Source organism: Piliocolobus tephrosceles, chromosome 10, assembly GCF_002776525.5.
Source record: "Piliocolobus tephrosceles isolate RC106 chromosome 10, ASM277652v3, whole genome shotgun sequence".
NCBI classification, from domain to species: Eukaryota; Metazoa; Chordata; class Mammalia; order Primates; family Cercopithecidae; genus Piliocolobus; species Piliocolobus tephrosceles.
The window spans coordinates 47,412,740-47,431,185 of NC_045443.1; the positions used below are offsets into that span (position 1 = coordinate 47,412,740).

General features: G+C 40.6%; 1 protein-coding gene and 1 non-coding gene across 3 annotated transcripts in view; both read right to left on the reverse strand.

Annotated features, from left to right (window-relative positions):
* The window catches only part of LIMA1 (LIM domain and actin binding 1), a 101,445-nt gene that overhangs the window by 70,637 nt on the left and 12,362 nt on the right, over positions 1-18,446 (reverse strand). The window lies entirely within an intron of this gene.
* Positions 5,654-5,761, reverse strand: LOC111542095. Its single transcript, XR_002731439.1, has one exon. It is a non-coding gene; the product is annotated as a U6 spliceosomal RNA (small nuclear RNA).

Genomic DNA, 18,446 nt, shown 5'->3' on the forward strand with positions numbered 1-18,446 from the left:
ATGAATTGCGCCACTGGACTCCAGCCTGGGTGACAAACCAAGAAGTTCTCCCCCACCAAAGGAAAAAAAAAAAAAAAAGAGTCCTGTGATGCAGAAAAGTACTGTTCCGCATGTAATATTTGTTCTTCCAATGAAATCCTTGTCTGAAAGTAATACTAGTTTTGTTACTGTTTTAATCCTCATGTTGGAAGGCATAGTATGCCCTTTATTGGTAAGGAGCTCTGGGTTAGAGACAGATAAGTCTAAGTGGGAACATTGGCCTCATCACTTAATAAAAAGTTTCCCTAAAACTTGGATTTCTCATCCATAATAATAGCACTTACTTCACAGTATTCTTACGAAAAATAAATAAGATAAAGAAGAAAAGACCCTGATACAGAATAAGTAAGCAATAAATGTTACTGTTTAGTATTTTAAATGTTTTCTTCCTGGACAAAATAATCGTTAAGTCTACACATGTACTTTGCAATAAACTGGAAAGTACCAAATAATACATGACACCTATTTGTCTATCTGGTATTTAACTGGCAGACTCACCAAACAATGCCAGCCCCTTCTCTAAGATGAAAAAGACACAGGAGCAACAAATATTTCAGCTAAACTTAACTATATAAAACTATCATAGTTTTTTGAACTCTGTAAGGCAAGTTAAGGAAATGTTGATGAATGCTTTAAGATATTATTTGGTAGAAATATACTACCAATATAGGTGTGGGTATAAATACTGTCAGTTCTTTCATAAAGATCAACTCTGGATCAAACAGAAAAAAATATATACAAGATACGTTTGCAGGCCGGGCACAGTGGCTCACACCTGTGATCCCAGCACTTTGGGAGGCCGAGGCAGGCAGATCACTTGAGGTCAGGGGTTGGAGACCTGCCTGACCAACATGGTGAAACCCCGACTCTACTAAAAACACAAAAGTTAGCCAGGTGTGGTGGTACACCCCTGTAATCCCAACTACTTGGGAGGCTGAGGCAGGAGAATCACTTGAACCCTGGAGGCAGAGGATGCAGTGAGCTGAGATCGTGCCACTGCTCTCCAGCCTGGGTGACAGAGTGAGTGAGACTCCATCTCAAAAAAAAAGAAAAAAAAGGTATGTTTGTAAAAAAGGAAATGGATTTATTATTCGAGAGACCGAGCATGATACAGAAAAAAAAAAGGTTAACTCCCAAGTCTAAGTCTATGGTTTTGATTACTCCCAGCCAGAAAGTTAAGGAAAGTCAGAACATCTATTTTGGTATACAGCTAGGAGAGGCACACCTTACACTCAGGGAATGAGATGACTCTCACCCTGACCATACTTGTCTTCACAGAAGCATAATGTTATTTCTCAGCAATGTGATTAGTACCTATGAAACAGATAAAGGTGAGAATCAATACATGATTTTTGATAGACTCTGGTACCAGGTTATTGAATAACTACTTCCTATGAGATGTAGGGAGAGGTCCCTGCCTGAATGGTGTGCATAATCTACTGTGCTTGTTGACATATACACAAATATTTATAGTACAAGACAGAATGTGGTTAGAGGCTACTCATGGTCTAAGAATACAATACCTGATTTTCTGGCTTTGTGAGAGTGAAAGGAAAAGACATCAGATGACTTGGGACTTACAGAATGGGCAGAATTTCATCAAAGTGAAGGCAGGAGGAGGAAAGGAGGAGGAAAGGAGGAGGAAGGAGGAGAATAGCATTAGCACCTTTGGGGAGTCAGTTAAACTTCAAGTGCAAGAGAAGCTGAAGACAGACAAGACTTGACCAGGCGTGGTGGTTCGCGCCTGTAATCCCAGCACTTTGGGAGGCTGAGGCAGGTGGATCACCTGAGGTCAGGAGTTCGAGACCAGCCTGCCCAAGATAGCGAAACCCCGTCTCTACTAGAAATACAAAAAATTAGCTGGGTATGGTGGCATGTGCCTGTAATCCCAGCTACTTGGAAGGCTGAGGCAAGAGACTCGTTTGAACCCGGGAGGCGGAGGTTGCAGTGAGCCGAGATTGCGCCACTGCACTCCAGCCTGGGAGACAAGAGCAAGACTCTGTCTCAACAAAAAGACACAATGGGGTCTGACTGGGAAGAAAAACATGCTAAGGAGTTTGGGTCATATTCCAATAGCAGGAAGAATTCACTCGTGAGTGATCGGAGATGAGGTCTAATCTTAATATGCTATTTACTTAGCACATGCATGGCTTTTATAAAAAAAAAAATTTCTGAGTCTCAATATTCACACCTGTAAGATAAGATCTCTGTAGTGGATTAACCACAGTCTCTCTGGTGGAACACAGAAAGTTTCTGAAAAAGCATGTAACATGACTAACATCATATTTTAAAATATCATTCAGCAGTGGTGTGCAACTTGCTAAAAGGAAAAAAGACTGGAGTCTAAATTACTAGTCAAGAAGATCCTAAAACTAAGTGAGAGGTAATCAAGGTTTAAATTCGCAAATTAAATTAGGGTAGGTGGAAATGGAAAAGTAGGAAGAGAGAAATTGACAGTTCTTAGAATAAAATGAACTTAGGGTAAAAGAGAATTAAAGCTGGCATCATCAAACCTGAATGACTGGAAGGCTGTTGATTCCATTAACAGAGACAGTAAATATAGAAAGAAGAGGGAAAATGATAAGTGTTGATTTACCCATGTTGAGATATACATGTCAGCAAGAGAAATCCAAGTGATATACAACAGGAAACTACAAATTCAAAGCTAAAGTTAGAAATTCAACTCTTGGAAGATTTTAAGACACTTACTTTATGCGAAGCATATATCTCAATCCTCATAATCATTCTACAGGATTGGTTTTATTGTCTTATATTTATGATGATGAAATTGAGATCAGACATATTAACTTCACAAAGATCACTTAGCTATAAAGTAGCAGAGCTGGGATTCAAATGCATATTCTGTTCGATTCCAAAGTCCATTTTCTTTCAACTACAATTAATGAAGAATGATTAAAACCATCACTTTTAGCTAATGTAGAAAACCAGGTAGAAAAATCCCTGAACCACCTATCTGAAAACCCATACAAATTATGTTTCAGTAAGAGAATAGTGGTGAGTATCTTCCCAGAGTGGTGAATATCAGAGATAATCATTCCTGCTTTCAGGGAAACTTAAAAGTTATCCTGGGCCCACTTGGAATACCCTCCATTGTAGGTAAGTATCTGGCTTTCATAGGCCTGCATTAAAGGTGTGGTATTGGGGCCAGGCGCAGTGGCTCATGCCTGTAATCCCGGCACTTTGGGAGGCTGAGGCAGGAGGATCACCTGAGGTCAGGAGTTCAGGACCCAGTCTGGCCAAGGTAGCGAAATCCTGTCTTTACCAAACATACAAAAAAGTAGCCAGGCATGGTGGCAGGCAACTGTAATCCCAGCTACTTGGGAGGCTGAGGCAGGACAATTGCTTGAACCCAGGAAGCAGAGGTTGCAGTGAGTCAAGATCGTGCCATTGCACTCCAGCATAGGCGACAGAGCGAGACTCCGTCTCAAAAAAAAAAAAAAAAAAGAAAGGTATATTATCTCTCCCCACCCACCCAGTCTCTCTGAGTTCCATTTTCAGACTTTCAGACTCCAAAACACATTCTCTTCAGTCACATGCATTCTACTACTACATGAACTGTGAAGGAAGAACTGCTGGATTGGAAGACAGTTGGCTGCAAGAGTTAAAGGAAACATATAACAAAAATAAACACAGATTTTTAGCTTCAGAGACTAGAAGGATTGTCGCATGACAAATAAATGGTATACATAGAAAGGGGAACTGTTTGCTGGAAGGAATATGCCTTCAGTTTCAGATACCAATGGTAGATTTTTTTCATCAACAAAGTAGCTCAGAAATCAAGTAACCAAATCCCCATTTTTACAGTGAGGAATCTGAGACACATAAAGGTTCAATCATTTTCCCAAAGTCACCAGGTAGTTAGTATTAGAGCCAGAATTCTAACTCCCAGGATCAATGTTCTTTTATCAAACCAGGTAGCTTGAGATGGGCCACTAAACTGTCCTAGGGTGAGCTGTGGCTTGGAGATAAAGATCTCTCGAACAAAAGTCCTTGAAAAGTTGAAGAGTGACTCACTGGGAAATCTGCCCCAGGTATCTGTTTCCTCAAGCTATTGCTTAGGGTGAGGCCAGTAACTGCTCCAGGAAACCTATTCTAATAAATTCATTTACAGACTCTCCTGACCAAGGCAACTGTCTCTCAGAAACCAGGCTTGGACAAAAACAGCCAGGTGCGGTAGCTCACGCCTGCAATCCCAGCACTTTGGAAGGCTTAGGTGGGTGGATCACTTAAGTTCAGGAGTTTGAGGCCAGCCTGGCCAACATGGTAAAATCCTGTCTCTACCAAAAATACAAAAATTAGCCAGGGGTGGTGGTGCGTGCCTGTAATTCCAGCTACTCGGAAGGGTGAGGCAGAAGAATTTCTCGAACCCCGGAGGCAGAGGTTGCAGTGAGCCAAGATTGTGTCACTGCACTCCAGCTTGGGCAACAGCACAAGACTCTGTCTCAAAACCAAAAAAAAAAAAAACACCAAACCAAACCAAAAAATAAATTGCAGAGCTGGCCCTGCAACCAGCCCTCCCCAAACCACTAATAAAATCCTGTTCTTATATATCTGATCTCAGTGGCCTCCTCTCTTTTTTATCTCCTGAGATGGTTACTTATTCAAGAAGTATGGCTTCCTGAACATAGCCTCAGAAAATTAGAATAAAGTAAAAACTACAAACTCACTTATGAAGAAAAAATGGGCCAGGTGTAGTGGCTCATGCCTGTAATCCCAGCACTTTGGGAGGCCGAGGCAGGCGGATCACGAGGTCAGGAGATAGAGACCATCCTGGCTAACACCGTGAAACCCTGTCTCTACTAAAAATACAAAAAATTAGCTGGGCTTGGTGGCAGGCACGTTTAGTCCCAGCTACTTGGGAGGCTGAGGCAGGAGAATGGCGTGACTCGGGAGGCGGGGCTTGCAGTGAGCCAAGACTGCGCCACTGCACTCCAGCCTGGGCGACTGAGCGAGACTCCCTCTCAAAAAAAGAAAAGAAAAACCTTATTTTTAAGAAATAGATTGTAGAGTTTTAAAGTTTTTCTACCAACAACTCTTCCCAATTTGAATGTCATCAGGTAAAAGGGAGCAATTAAAAGAAAAAAAAAAACAACCTAAAATACTTCGAGTTGCAAAGGGGAATTTTAAATAAAAGTAACATGAAATATGTTGCTACATGTTTTTTTCAGAAAATTACATTTATTTCTAAGTTTATATTTCTGTACAAAAATAGTGACTAAATTCACATTCTTGAACATTTTTTGGAAGTTAATAGTTATTTATTTATTTTTAGATGGAGTCTCGCTCTGTCACCAGGCTGGAGTGCAATGGCGTGATCTCGGCTCACTGCAACCTCCGCCTCCCAGGTTCAAGCAATTCTCCTGCCTCAGCCTCCTGGGTAGCTGGGATTACAGGCACGTGCCACCACTCGGCTAATTTTTTTTGTATTTTTAGTAGAGATGGGGTTTCACCATGTTGGTCAGACTGGTCTTGAACTCCTGACCTTGTGATCTGCCCGCCTCAGCCTTCCAAAGTGCTGGCATTACAGGCGTGAGCCACCACGCCTGGCTGGAAGTTAATAGTTCTTTAACTTTTTTTTTTTAACGTTATTTTTTTAAACATGGACTGCTTCACAAATTTGTGTGTTAACCTCACACAGGGACCATGCTAATCTTCTCTGTATCATTTCAACTTCAGTATATGTATGACTGAGTGAGCACTCACCTTTTATTTTGAAACAATTTCATACATAAGACTTGCAAAAATAGTACAAGAGTTCCCATATACATTTCACCTAGCTTTATCTTATATTACCATACTACAGTTAGCAAAACTAAGAAATGAGCACTGGTACAATACTATTAACTATAGACTTTGCTGACATTCCACCAGTTTTTTCATTAATGTCTTGTTTCTGTTTCAGGATCATACACTGCATTTAGTTGTCGTGTCTTCCTAAGTCTCCCCCAATCTATGACAGTTACTCTGCTTTTCTTTGTCTTTCATGAGCTTGATATTGTTGAAACTATTGGTCAGATATTATGTAGAATGTTCCTCAATTTGGGTTTCTTGGTTTCTCCAATAAAATAGAATCAAGACTCCTTGGAGAAGTGGTTGATTCCAGAGCTGGGGAAGGGCAAATACAAGATCAGCCTGGAAAATCTTGCAATACTCAAAAAACAAAAAGGTTTTTTGAAAAACATGATGTTTTCTCGGATTAGATTGAGATTATAAATGTTTGAAAGGAATAATCCAGAGCTGATGTGCCCTTCACAGTGCATCTTATCAGAGGGTACATGATGTTGATGTGATGTCTTATTACTCATGACACTAGCCTTGATCACATGGTTAACGTGGTATATCAGGTTTCTCCTCTGTAAAGTTATTATTTGTTTTCCCTTTGTAATTCATAAATATTGTGAGGGAGAACTCTGACTCTGCTTCTCCTTAAACTTTTTCCCATTAATTTTAGCACTCATGGGTGGGTCCTGCTTATGGCAATTATTACTGATATTCTAATGGTGATTTTCTGTTACTCTCATCCTTTCTGCATTGATTAATTGAAATTCTTCTATAAGGAAGATTTGTTCTCCCTCATTTATTCAACCATTTCCTTATTATTATTTTTATTATAATAGAGATGAAGTCTCCCTATGTTGTCCAGGCTGGTCTCAAATTCCTGAGCTCAGATGATGTTGAAGGCAGAAAGAGTGAGGGTCGTGATCAACTCAGTATACCACTGGAGGCTATATGAGTAAACAGCAAACTGTTCTCATGAATGCAGAATGTTAGCAAACTGACAAACTGCATCTGCCACCCAGAAGGAATGCTGAGGGCAGTCACCAAGGCAGTGTTTCTTGTGATTAGGCATAATTGATGCCTGTTAACAGTAATATGAACCTGTGATCAATTAAGCAGTTGACCAATCATTACCTCCTCCTCCCTGCTCTTTCTACCAATAAATATGAAGGGCTGTGGAAGCTCAGTGGGCTGCCTTTGCTCACTAGAAGCAGGGAACTCTCTTTTTCTTCCTCTGGCCCCTTCCTTTAAAATAGTTACTTTTGTTTTAAGTTTTCATTTCTGCTTAGTTCAGTCTCATAATGATGGTCTCAAGTAGTAACAGTAGTAACTGTCATAGCGATGGTCTCAAGTAGTAACCTTGGCAGTATGCCACAAGATGATCTTCCTGCTTCGGCCCCCCAAAGTGCTAGGATTACAGGCACGAGCCACCACGTCCAGCCCAACCATTTATTTATACCAGTATGGTTTCATAGAGAGTTATTTTATTCCCTGTGTTATAATCCAACACTATCCTTATTTTGTTGCTCAAATTGTTCCAGTTCTGGCCATTTGGAATTTTTCGGCTTGGCTCCTGTGTTCTCTCAACTTGCCCTGTTTTTTGTTTTGTTTTTAGCACGCCCTTACTTTCTAGCACTACAAGATGTTCCAGGCTCATCTTGTATTTACCATGCCTCAGCTCTGGAATCAACTACTTCCCCAGGGAGCCCTGTTTTCTTTTATGGGAGAAGTTAACATCTGGACACTACTAGTTATGCTCACTGCCACTGAGATGTCACTGCTTCCAGGCTCTCTTAGGGGACAAAACCAATAATTAGATGTGTGTATACTGACCCATGTATACACACTTTGTGTGTGTGTGTGTGTGTGACAGAATCCACTGTCACCCAGGCTGGACTGCAGTGGTGCAATCACTGCTAACTGCAACCCACCTCCTGAGCACAAATTATCCTCCCACCTCAGCCTGCCGAGTAGCTGGGACTAGACACATGCCACTGCGCCTGGCTAATATTTTAAACTTTTTTGTAGAGACAGAGTCTCCCCATATTGTCCAGGCTTGTGTCAAACTCCTGGGCCCAAGTGATCCTCACACCTCAGCCTCCCAAAGTGCTGGGATTATAGGTGTGAGCCACTGCACTTGGCCTATACGCACACATTTCTTTGTTTAGCTCTATATATATCTATACTTTTTTTTTTCCGAGGCGGAGTCTCACTCTGTCGCCAGGCTGGAGTGCAGTGGTGCGATCTCGGCTTACTGCAACCTCCACCTCCCGGGTTCAAGCGATTCTCCTGCCTCAGCCTTCTGAGTAGCTGGGACTACAGGCATGCACCACCACACCCGACTAATTTTTGTATTGTTAGTACAGACAAGGTTTCACCATGTTGGCCAGGATGGTCTCGATCTCTTGACCTCGTTATCTACCCACCTCAGCCTCCCAAAATGCTGGGATTACAGGTATGAGTCACCGTGCCTGGCCCCATATATATTTTATAAACTATAAATTCATCCTGACACTTCTGACTCCAATCCAGCATCACAAGGTTCAGTCTAGTATTCCCTCTTGGCTTATTTGTAACTTCTTTCTCTGATAGTAAAAAGCCTAACCCCACAGAACTTTGATTTCTGAAAAGAGATCTAGAATCTCTAAAATTATGCCATAACCAGCTTCTCCTCCCATGATACACCATGTATTTTTTTCACTCCATTTAAATGTTATCCCCTACTCAACCTATTCACCTTAAAAGACTCAAGTGAAAGACCACACATAGCCCTTTTCCAAACTGCCCTAGCCCTATTCCTAATCAGCATAAGTCACTTCCCCTGCCTTATAATAATTTTATAATTCCTACTCAATAGCAAGACACTTGAAGTCAGAGGACAGATCTACTTTGTCTTTTACCCTTCTGAAATCTAGTATTTAATACATTGCTTTCTAAATAGAAAGAACTCTATAAATATGCCTTCCATAAAATTGCACATAGCTTTAAATTTTATCTGAAACACAATTAATACAGAAACTGAATGCTTATCCTGGAGTCCCAAGACTAGTTATGAGAAAGCATATATTTTTCAGAACTGTGAATTACCCAGTAATTTTAGCTTATTCAAACTCTCCTATAAACTCACAATATGAAAAACTGGAACCACTAAACAACATCAAATATTATACATAAAAAGTTCATTACTCTATTATTCAGAAACATGATGATAGACAAGTCTGCAGGCATGTTAGAATAATCACTGCTACTGTTCTTGGAAGAGCTTCAGGTATGTGTAGAAACAGGAATCTAGACAATAGGACAATTGTAACATTGACCAAATTCCCAGGGGTCAACAAGAATGTAAATGTTTACATCAGGACAGACTCACTTCAATAATAGTTAATCTCTTTATCTCCTTTTAAGGATATTTTTTGCCTTCAGAAACACTAAGACTCAGAGCAAGAGCAACACAAATGAGGTTGTGTAATTGAGAAGCAATTCCACTTTTCTCTTGTCTTGCAGAATCCTCTTTTCCTGCCTCCACTCTTACTCCCAGGAGTCTATAAAGGGTCAGTTTCCCATGTCTGAGTGAGCTCACTTACTCTCAAAAACTCATCAAAAGTCACTTATTCCACATGATTCCCAAAGCTGGATCCTAAGGCCTAACTTTCCTGACTTCCACTCCTAGAGTTTATTTATTTTTTAATTTTTTTATTTGTTTTAGACGGAGTTTCATTCTTGTTGCCCAGACTGGAGTGCAATGGCGCAATCTTGGCTCACTGCAACCTCCACCACCTGGGTTCAAGTGATTCTCCTGCCTCAGCCTCCTGAGTAGCTAGGATTACAGGTGCTCACCACCTGTAATGAGTTTTTGTATTTTTAGTGGAGATGAGGTTTCACCATGTTGGCCAGGCTGGTCTCGAACTCCTGACCTCTAGTGAGACACCTGCTTTGCCCTCCCAAAGTGCTGGGATTGCAGACATGAGCCACCGCGCCCAGCCCAGTCCTAGAATTTCTACTCCATGCCGGATAGTTTCATATGTCCAATATGCAACGTAACATAACCCGAATCATATGTATTATCCTTTCTTAACCTCTACTCCTCAAATTAAGTTCATTTAATTACAAATCATTGTTCCCCAAAGAATTGGTAAACGAATTTTTGCTTACTTCAAATAACACAAAACATAGTTTAACAAAATGTAAATGAAGTTTGAAGTTAAAAAGAGAACTTACAGGCTCTCACTGGGCCTCTAATTGTGGTGACGTGCAAATTTCTTTACTTCTCTGAGGCATATACCATCACCTACCTTAGCTAGTCAAAAATTCTATATAAAATGCCTACACAGGGACACATAGTGGAAAGAAAATAGCAAGAGGCTAAGAGGATGGGGCATGGATTAGAATCTAGCTGTTGAGATCTCCCACCACTAACTAGCTGAGTGATCTTGGGCAAGTTGTTAAACTGAGTTTCCTCATCTATAAATTGAGGATAAAAGAAACTACTTCATTGAGGCAAGAATTAAACAAGTTCTTAAGTGTCAAGTATGTACAACTCTACCTAGCACCCAATAAGAGCTTAAGAAGCCATTTATTTACTTATTTACTTATCAATAAATGCTATTTTAGCCCTTTCCCTGCTTTGTCTTTTGCCTTTCTGACATCTAGTATATTGCTGTCTAAACAGAAGGAACTCTATAAATACATCTTGAATAAAATTGGACAAAGCTTTGCACATATGGACTTTGCACAAGCTTTTCCTCACATCTTTAGGTAGGCTCAAGTTATCTCTTGATACAAGCCATTCTCTGAGCACACTGCTACCCTCTGTCTGAAAATGCTTGAGCCTCCCTGGCCTTCTGCTATGGGTCCCAGCTTGGGGGACACTTCGTTCCAAATACCTTCCCTGACTCCTCAAGCTTGGGCTAAAAGGTTCCTTGTAAGTTCTCAAAGTATTAGACCTATCCCTACCTGATCAGATTGTAATTTTTTTTTTTCTGAGACAAGGTATCACTCTTGCCTCCCAGGCTGGAGTGCAGTGGTGTGATCATAATTATTGCAGCCTCGAACTCCTGGGCTCAAGCAATCCTCCAAGCTCAACCTCCCAAAGTGTTGGGATTACAGGTGTGAGCCACTGTGCCTGTCCCACACTGTAATTTTTTAAAATCACACTGTATTTTAACTCCCAGAACAGTGCCTGACACATGGTGGGCACTCAAGTATTTGTTAATGAAGAGAGGAATCCCAGGGATCTGAAATAATTTTTGGATTCAGCTATTTCTAGAGATTAGTGTTTTTGGGGAAAAGAAATCAAACAATAGAGTAGGTTGTATATGTTTATTCCAAAATAAATCTTTCCAAGGTATGGGAAACCAGGGGAGATAGCCATCAAAAAATGGTCTCTAGTATTCTACTAAGGTAGAATAAAACTGAACCCCATCAATATTGTTTTAGTTAACTCCCTCTACTGAGATAATTTAGGTGTTTTCTTATAAATGCTAATGAATAACTATTTGGCTCTACAGGTAACAAAATCAAATAGTAATTTTAGAAACCAAAAGGAAGATGAGAAATAAAGGGGGAAAAACACTAAATTCAGTTGGTTACAAATTTGAGCATACATAGAATCACTTAGGAAACGTGTATACAATACCGATTTTCAGGTCCCATCCCATGATTCTGATTCATTAGGTCTGGAGAAAGGCTCAAAAAACCCACATTTTAATAAGAACCTCGAAGTAACTCTAGTGTCAGAGGTTCCCTCATCAAATGCTGGAAAACACTGAATTAAAGGGTTTAAGGCGGGACACAGTGGCTCATGCCTGTAATCTTAGCACTCTGGGAGGCTGAGGAGAGAGGACCGCTTGAGGCCAGAAGTTCCAGATCAGCCTAGGCAACATGGCAAGACCTGTTCTCTGTCAAAAAATAAAATAAAGTAAAGTAAAATAAAATAAAATAAAATAAAAATTAGTTGGGTATGGTGGTGCATGCCTGTGATCCTAGCTACTTGGCTGAAACAGGAGGATCACTTGAGCCTAGGAGGTCGAGGCTGCAGTGAGCCATGATCACACCATTGCACTCCAGCCTGGGCAAAAGAGCAAGATTCTGACTCAAAAATAAATAAGTAAAGGGTTTAAGACCTACATGTATTCTAAGAAAAATGGAAAGACAACAACAGAAAATATTTTTATATTGCCCACTTCAATTTTATGTTGCCATTCAAATTTGACAGTGTAAGGAAAATGGCTGCTCTTTAAAAGTACACGGAAGTTCGGACAAAAATGAATCTGAGACACTGTACTGATTAATTCAATCTGCCTAATTTGATGCCCATCATCTAGGTTCACCTAGTACTTCTCTGTCCAGATGGCACAAAATCATTGTGTTAAAGCAATGACTCATGATAATAAAATTGAGTTATTCTCATTCTTTTTTTCTCTAGCCAGGTTTGTTGCTGAATTTAAAATGCTGCTTGAGAAAGATAAGAAGGTTAAAAAATAGAAACTCTTTTATTTTTATCTACTGAATAAGAGGTCAACTATAATATAATTGCCCAAAGTTAAAGTAGGGAGCCAACAGGCTTGTGCTCTCATCTTGAATCTGCCACTAATTAGTGGTATGACCATGAACAAGCTACTTCTCTGGGTCTTTCTTTCTTCTTGTGCAAAATGGAGGGGTTAAAATAGCCTAGTGCTTTTCTAGCTGCAGGTCACAATTAGTGAGTTGTGAAAGCAACTTTAGTGGTCAGAAACAACATGTTTGTTTTGATGAAAAAGAACAGAATGCAATTGAAAATGTTAAAGTGCATCAGACATAGTACAGGTAGATTTTTTTTTGAAGTTTTTGTTTCAGTTATTTGTATGTGTATAAACTGAATAGGAACGTAAAATATTTCTTATTGTGGGGTATAGTAAAAATATAGTTTGACAAGTGTCAGCAAGGATGTGGAGAAACTGGAACTGTTATACACTGCTAGTGGAAACGTAAAATGGTGCAGCCACTTTGGAAAACAGTCTGGTGGTTCCTCAAAACATTAAACACAGAGTTACCATGGGATCCAGCAATTCCATTTCTATGTGTGTGTATATATATACTCAAGAGAAATGACAACACATGTCCACACAGAAACTTGTACACAAATGTTCGTCAACTGATGAAAGGATGAACAAAATGTGGTACACTCATACAAGGGAATATTATTCGGTTATAAAGAGTAATGTAGTGCTGACACATGCTACAATATGGATGAACCTTGAAAATATTAAGCTAAGTGACAGAGGCCAGTCACGAAAGACCATTTACTGTATGATTCCATTTATATGAAAGGTCCGGAACAGGCAAATCTATAGAGACAGAAAGAGAATTAGTGGTTGCCTGGGACTGGCAGTAGGAAGACAAGGAACTGACTGCTGATGGGTATGAGTTTTCTCTGGAAGGTGATAAAATGTTGTAAAATTGATTATGGTGATGGCTACACAACTGTGTGACCATATTAAAACCAGTGAACTGCACACTTTAGGTGAATCGTATGGTATATAAATAATTTTTCAATAAAACTTTATAATTTTTAAATGATGGCTTGAAAGTCATTAGACTAGATGACAGATGATCACTGAGGTCCCTGAGAATTCTCATGCGGCCCCCCACAGGGCTCACCTTGCCCACCCTTACCCCATGACTCTCTGGCGGCAGGGCAGTAGAATGGAAACACCAGCTGGTTCCAATTCCCATTCCAGTGCTTACCAGATGCATGGCAACCTCTCTGTACTTTACTTTCCTTCTATGCAAAAGGAAAATGATAAATCTGCTTTACAGGGTTGTTTTAAACTAAAGGAGGCAGTAAATGTAAAACAGTGCCCGGCACATTGCTTGAGGTCAGAGGCAGATCTTGTCAGTCTTCGCATGCTTCAGAGTCTAAGCCACATTCCATAAACATTATTCTAAATGTTCAGTTAATAGAACTCATGGGTTTAGCTTATTTTATGTGTCATGTTGACTTAAGAAGGTTTATGTCAATAAGGCTGTGATTAAAAATAATTCATGTCCAGGCACAGTGGCTCACACCTGTTAATCCCAACACTTTGGGAGGCTGAGGTGGGAGGATCACTTGAGCCCAGAGTTCAAAATCAGCCTGGGCATGATGGTAAGACTCCACCTCTATAAAAAATTTTAATAATTAGCCGGTGTGGTGGTGGGTGCCTGTGGTTCCAGCTACTTGACGGGCTGAAGTGGGAAGATTGCCTGAGCCCAGGAGATAGAGGCTGCAGTGAGCTGTGATGGTGCTACTGCATTCCAGCCTGGGCAGCAGAGTGAGACCAGTCTCAAAACAACAACAACAAAAAAGTTACATTTGCTTCAGCTCTTTAACTTTTTAGCTTGAAAGTTGCTCTCATTATTTAAAACATTGCTGGTCACAGCGGTGGCTCATGCCTGTAATCCCAGCACTTTGGGAGGCCAAGGCGGGTGGATCACCTGAGGTCGGGAGTTCGAGACCAGTCTGACTAACGTGGAGAAACCCCATCTCTACTAAAAATATAAAATTAGCCGGGCGTGGTGGCGCATGCCTGTAATCCCAGCTACTTGGGAGGCTGAGGCAGGAAAATCGCTTGAACTGGGAAGGTAGAGGTTGCAGTGAGCCAAGATCATGCCATTGCACTCCAGCCTGGGCAATAAGAACAAAATTCCATCTCAAAAAAAAAAAAAAAATTGCTCATCGTTATATAATGGAAGTAGTAACATTAGTTGAAGAGAAATTGTTTCTTTAAAAATATCAACATTTTTATTTCATAATTATTGGAAAAACTACCCATTTTTTAAATGTTTTGAGCACTTTGACCAATTATTTACTGTAGTTTTTATTCAAAAGTCAAATTAAACACAAATCACTTTTTTCGCATAAATATAACTTAGCGAATTATAAAAAGGATAAGTCCAAATACATGCTGGCCTTTGTAAGGTTCTTGTACAATGTAAGTTTTTTAAATCTTTAATTAGGTCAGGTGGTTTTCAAAAAAAAACTTCAGTAGCCATGGTGGAATCCACGAACATCCTTCCCACCTCCACACAGCACCATCCTTCCTTACCCTCCTCCTTCCCGTTGGGAACCTTCTTCCGCAGGTCTCAACAAGCCCACTGAACCAGAGCTGCCACTTCCTTCACTGTCTAGGCTCCTTGGTCAGTGACTGGTCAAAGATGGGCCTGCTCCATATAAATAATTATATGGAAATACACAATGTAAGAAGGAGAAGTCCCTGCCAGCTCTTGTCTGCCCTTCCCCCAAACCAATTCTACTTCTCAAAGGTAACCTCTGTCAAAGTCTGGAGTATAAACTTTCTGATATGACCTATACAATAATAACAATTGCCACCAGATAGCACTATGTGCCAGTCACTGTACTAAGCACTCTACATATGTTATCTCAGTTTACCCTTGCAACAAGTCATGAGGTAGGTACCATCACGAGGCCTATTTTACAGATGAGAAAACTGAGGCACAGAGAAATTGACACACAACATGCATAAATACAAACATGTTTTAGAAATACGATGGTTTCATGTTAATGTGCTGTTCAGCAATTATTTCTTTCCTCTTGGACATGTTCCCATCTCGAGGCATACAGATCTATCTCAACCTTTCAAAACCTCATAGTATTTCATTCTGTAATAGTTTAAAACCTATTTAACGAGGCCCCTGTGGATGAACATGTAGGTTGCTTTCGCTTCTTCATTGTTATGAATAAGAATGCAACGTACATGCTTGTACTACTGTCTACCTGGGGTGGGATGCATCTACGGCATAAATTCCTAGAAGGAGCATTTCTAGTTTAAAAGGCCTATGCATTAAATTTTTAAACAGATATTCTGAGATTTCCTTCAAAAAAGTCACATCCATTTATATTTGAATCTTTCTCCACATTCTTATCAGTAATAAGCATTATTTTTATTTTTTCCAATCTGATAGAAGATGTGTGAAAATGGTACATTATTGTTTCAGTTTTCACTCCTTTAATCATGAGTGAGGTTGAACATATTTTCAAATATGTGTTGGCCGCTCAATACATTTACTTTTTTCTATTCTGAGACAGAATCTCACTCTGTCACCTAGGCTGGAGTGCAGTGGCGTGATCTCGGCTCACTGCAGCCTCTGCCTCCTGGGTTCCAGTGATTCTCCTGCCTTAGCTTCCTGAATAGCTGGGATTACAGATGTGCGCCACCACACCCAGCTAATTTTTGTAATTCTTTTAGAGAGAGGGTTTCACCATGTTGGCCAGGTTGGTCTCGAACTCCTGACCTCAGATGATCCGCCTGCCTCAGCCTCCCAAAGTTCTGGGATGATTACAGGTGTGAAAATCACTGTGCCCCCCAGCCACATTTACTTTTTTTTTTTTTTTTATTGAGATGGAGTCTCGCTCTGTCGCCAGGCTGGAGTGCAGTGGTACAATTTTGGCTCACTGTAACCTCCGCTTCCTGGGTTCAAGCAATTCTCCTGCTTCAGCCTCCTGAGTAGTTGGGATTACGGGTATCATGCCCAGCTACTTTTTGTATTTTTAGTAGAGATGGGGTTTCACCATGTTGGCCAGGATGGTCTTGATCTCTTGACCTTGTGATATGCCTGCCTCAGCCTCCCAAAGTGCTGGGATTACAGGCAGGAGCCACCACACCCAGCCTGCCTATTTTTTCTTTTGTGAAGAACGAGGTCTCAGTATGTTGCCCAGGCTGGCCTCAAACTCCTGGCCTCAAGCTATCTCTCACCTCTGCCTCCCTAACTGCTGGGGTTACAGGTGTAAGCCACCGTGCTCAGCCATATTTATTTTTTTAAACGTCATTTATAAATTGTTTATTATTTCTACAACTTAATTACTTTTTTTAAAATTACACAAGGACTTTCTGAATATTATGTGTAACTCCTTGTACAATTGGATTTGCCTCTCACAACAGCTGTCCTTTCCTGGTGTCTGATTCTTATCCAGATCTCATTAATATTCTTTCCAAACAAAAATGCTGCTTGACTGTACAGATGAGAGCCTCGTTTCTGTGGAGTTCCTTTTTGCAGGACACCCACCCCTGACTGCTCATTAATATTCTAAGCAGAGCACAGCCTTGTAAAAAGCCTGATTGACACTGACAGCCCAGGCATTGAGAGAGGATCACTGCTGTTACCCTCCACCACCCAGTCTAGTGCTTTCAGATAAGGGTGGCACTCTGAGTATCAGGATCACCTGTGGAATCTGAACCTCTCATATGGAGTCCAAACACATTAATTTTTGCAGACCCAGACCCTAAATGCTCACCATCTAGACAGATAATGTCAGAATCAGGTACAAGTTTGAACCCCTTGAGCATAAGCCTGAGGATTGGTTATTGAGTACTAGCCATACGCCAGGTGCTCTACATGTTATCTCATTCCATTTGATCTTATTCGCTTAATTCTTACACTGCCATGAAGCTGTTATTATTATTATTGTTGTAAGAGATATGGTCTTGCTATATTGCCCAGGCTGGTCTCGAACTCCTGGGCTCAAGCAATCCTCCCACCTCGGCCTCCCAAAGTGCTGGGATTACAGGCATGACCCACCACACCTGGCCAGCAATTATTCTTCTTCTTTTACAGAGGAAGAAATTAAGACTCTAGAAAAGTTCACACAGCTAATAACTGATAGAACTAGGATTTGAAACAATCCCACAGACCGTAATGTCCATGTTCTAATGACATATTACAAACCACATCTTCCCAGTATTTAGGGGCTGTCTGGACCAGTCTTATCCTTTAAGAGTCTTGAAACTAGGATTATTAAAGGCTGGGCCAGATGCTCCAGCCTGTTCCACATCTATGCCAACTCTGCCCAAGGCTCCTTTGGGCTCAGGTCTACATATTGAGTCTACTACACACTTACTGGGTAACATGAGGAAAATTACTCTAAGCCTTAGTTTCATCATCACTAAAATGTTATCTTAGTACACTGCTAAAATAAGTACTTAATAAATAATGATAGCAGTGGTGGTAATAAAGATACCTAATATTGGCCGGGCATGGTGGCTCACGCCTGTAATCTCAGCACTTTGGGAGGCTGAGGCGGGCGGATCACGAGGTCATGAGATCAAGACCATCCTGGCTAACATGGTGAAACCCCGTCTCTACTAAAAATAAAAAAAATTAGCCAGGCTTGGTGGCGGGTGCCTGTAGTCCCAGCTACTCAGGAGGCTGAGGCAGGAGAATGGTGTGAACCCGGGAGGCGGAGCTTGCACTGAGCCAAGATCGCGCCACTGCACTCCAGCCTGGGCGACAGAGCGAGACTCCGTCTCAAAAAAAAAAAAAAACAACAAAAAAGATACCTAACATTTATTGACCATTTACCACGTGTCAGATACTGTCTTAATTGTTTTGCATATATAACTTATTTAATCTTCATAGTAACACACTCAGAAGTATTACTGTCTCACTTTATGGAAGTGTATTACTGAATAATATTCAGTTGAAGAAACTGAGGCCCAAAGAAGTTAAATAAATGTTAGCTCTTTTCATTTTTTAGGAGGCTGGCCTGGAAACAAAATGATCTCCAGCATGGAAAATAAACCAGAAAAGCAGTTCTAGTGTACATGATTATTTCAGGGTCAGCTTATTTCTGT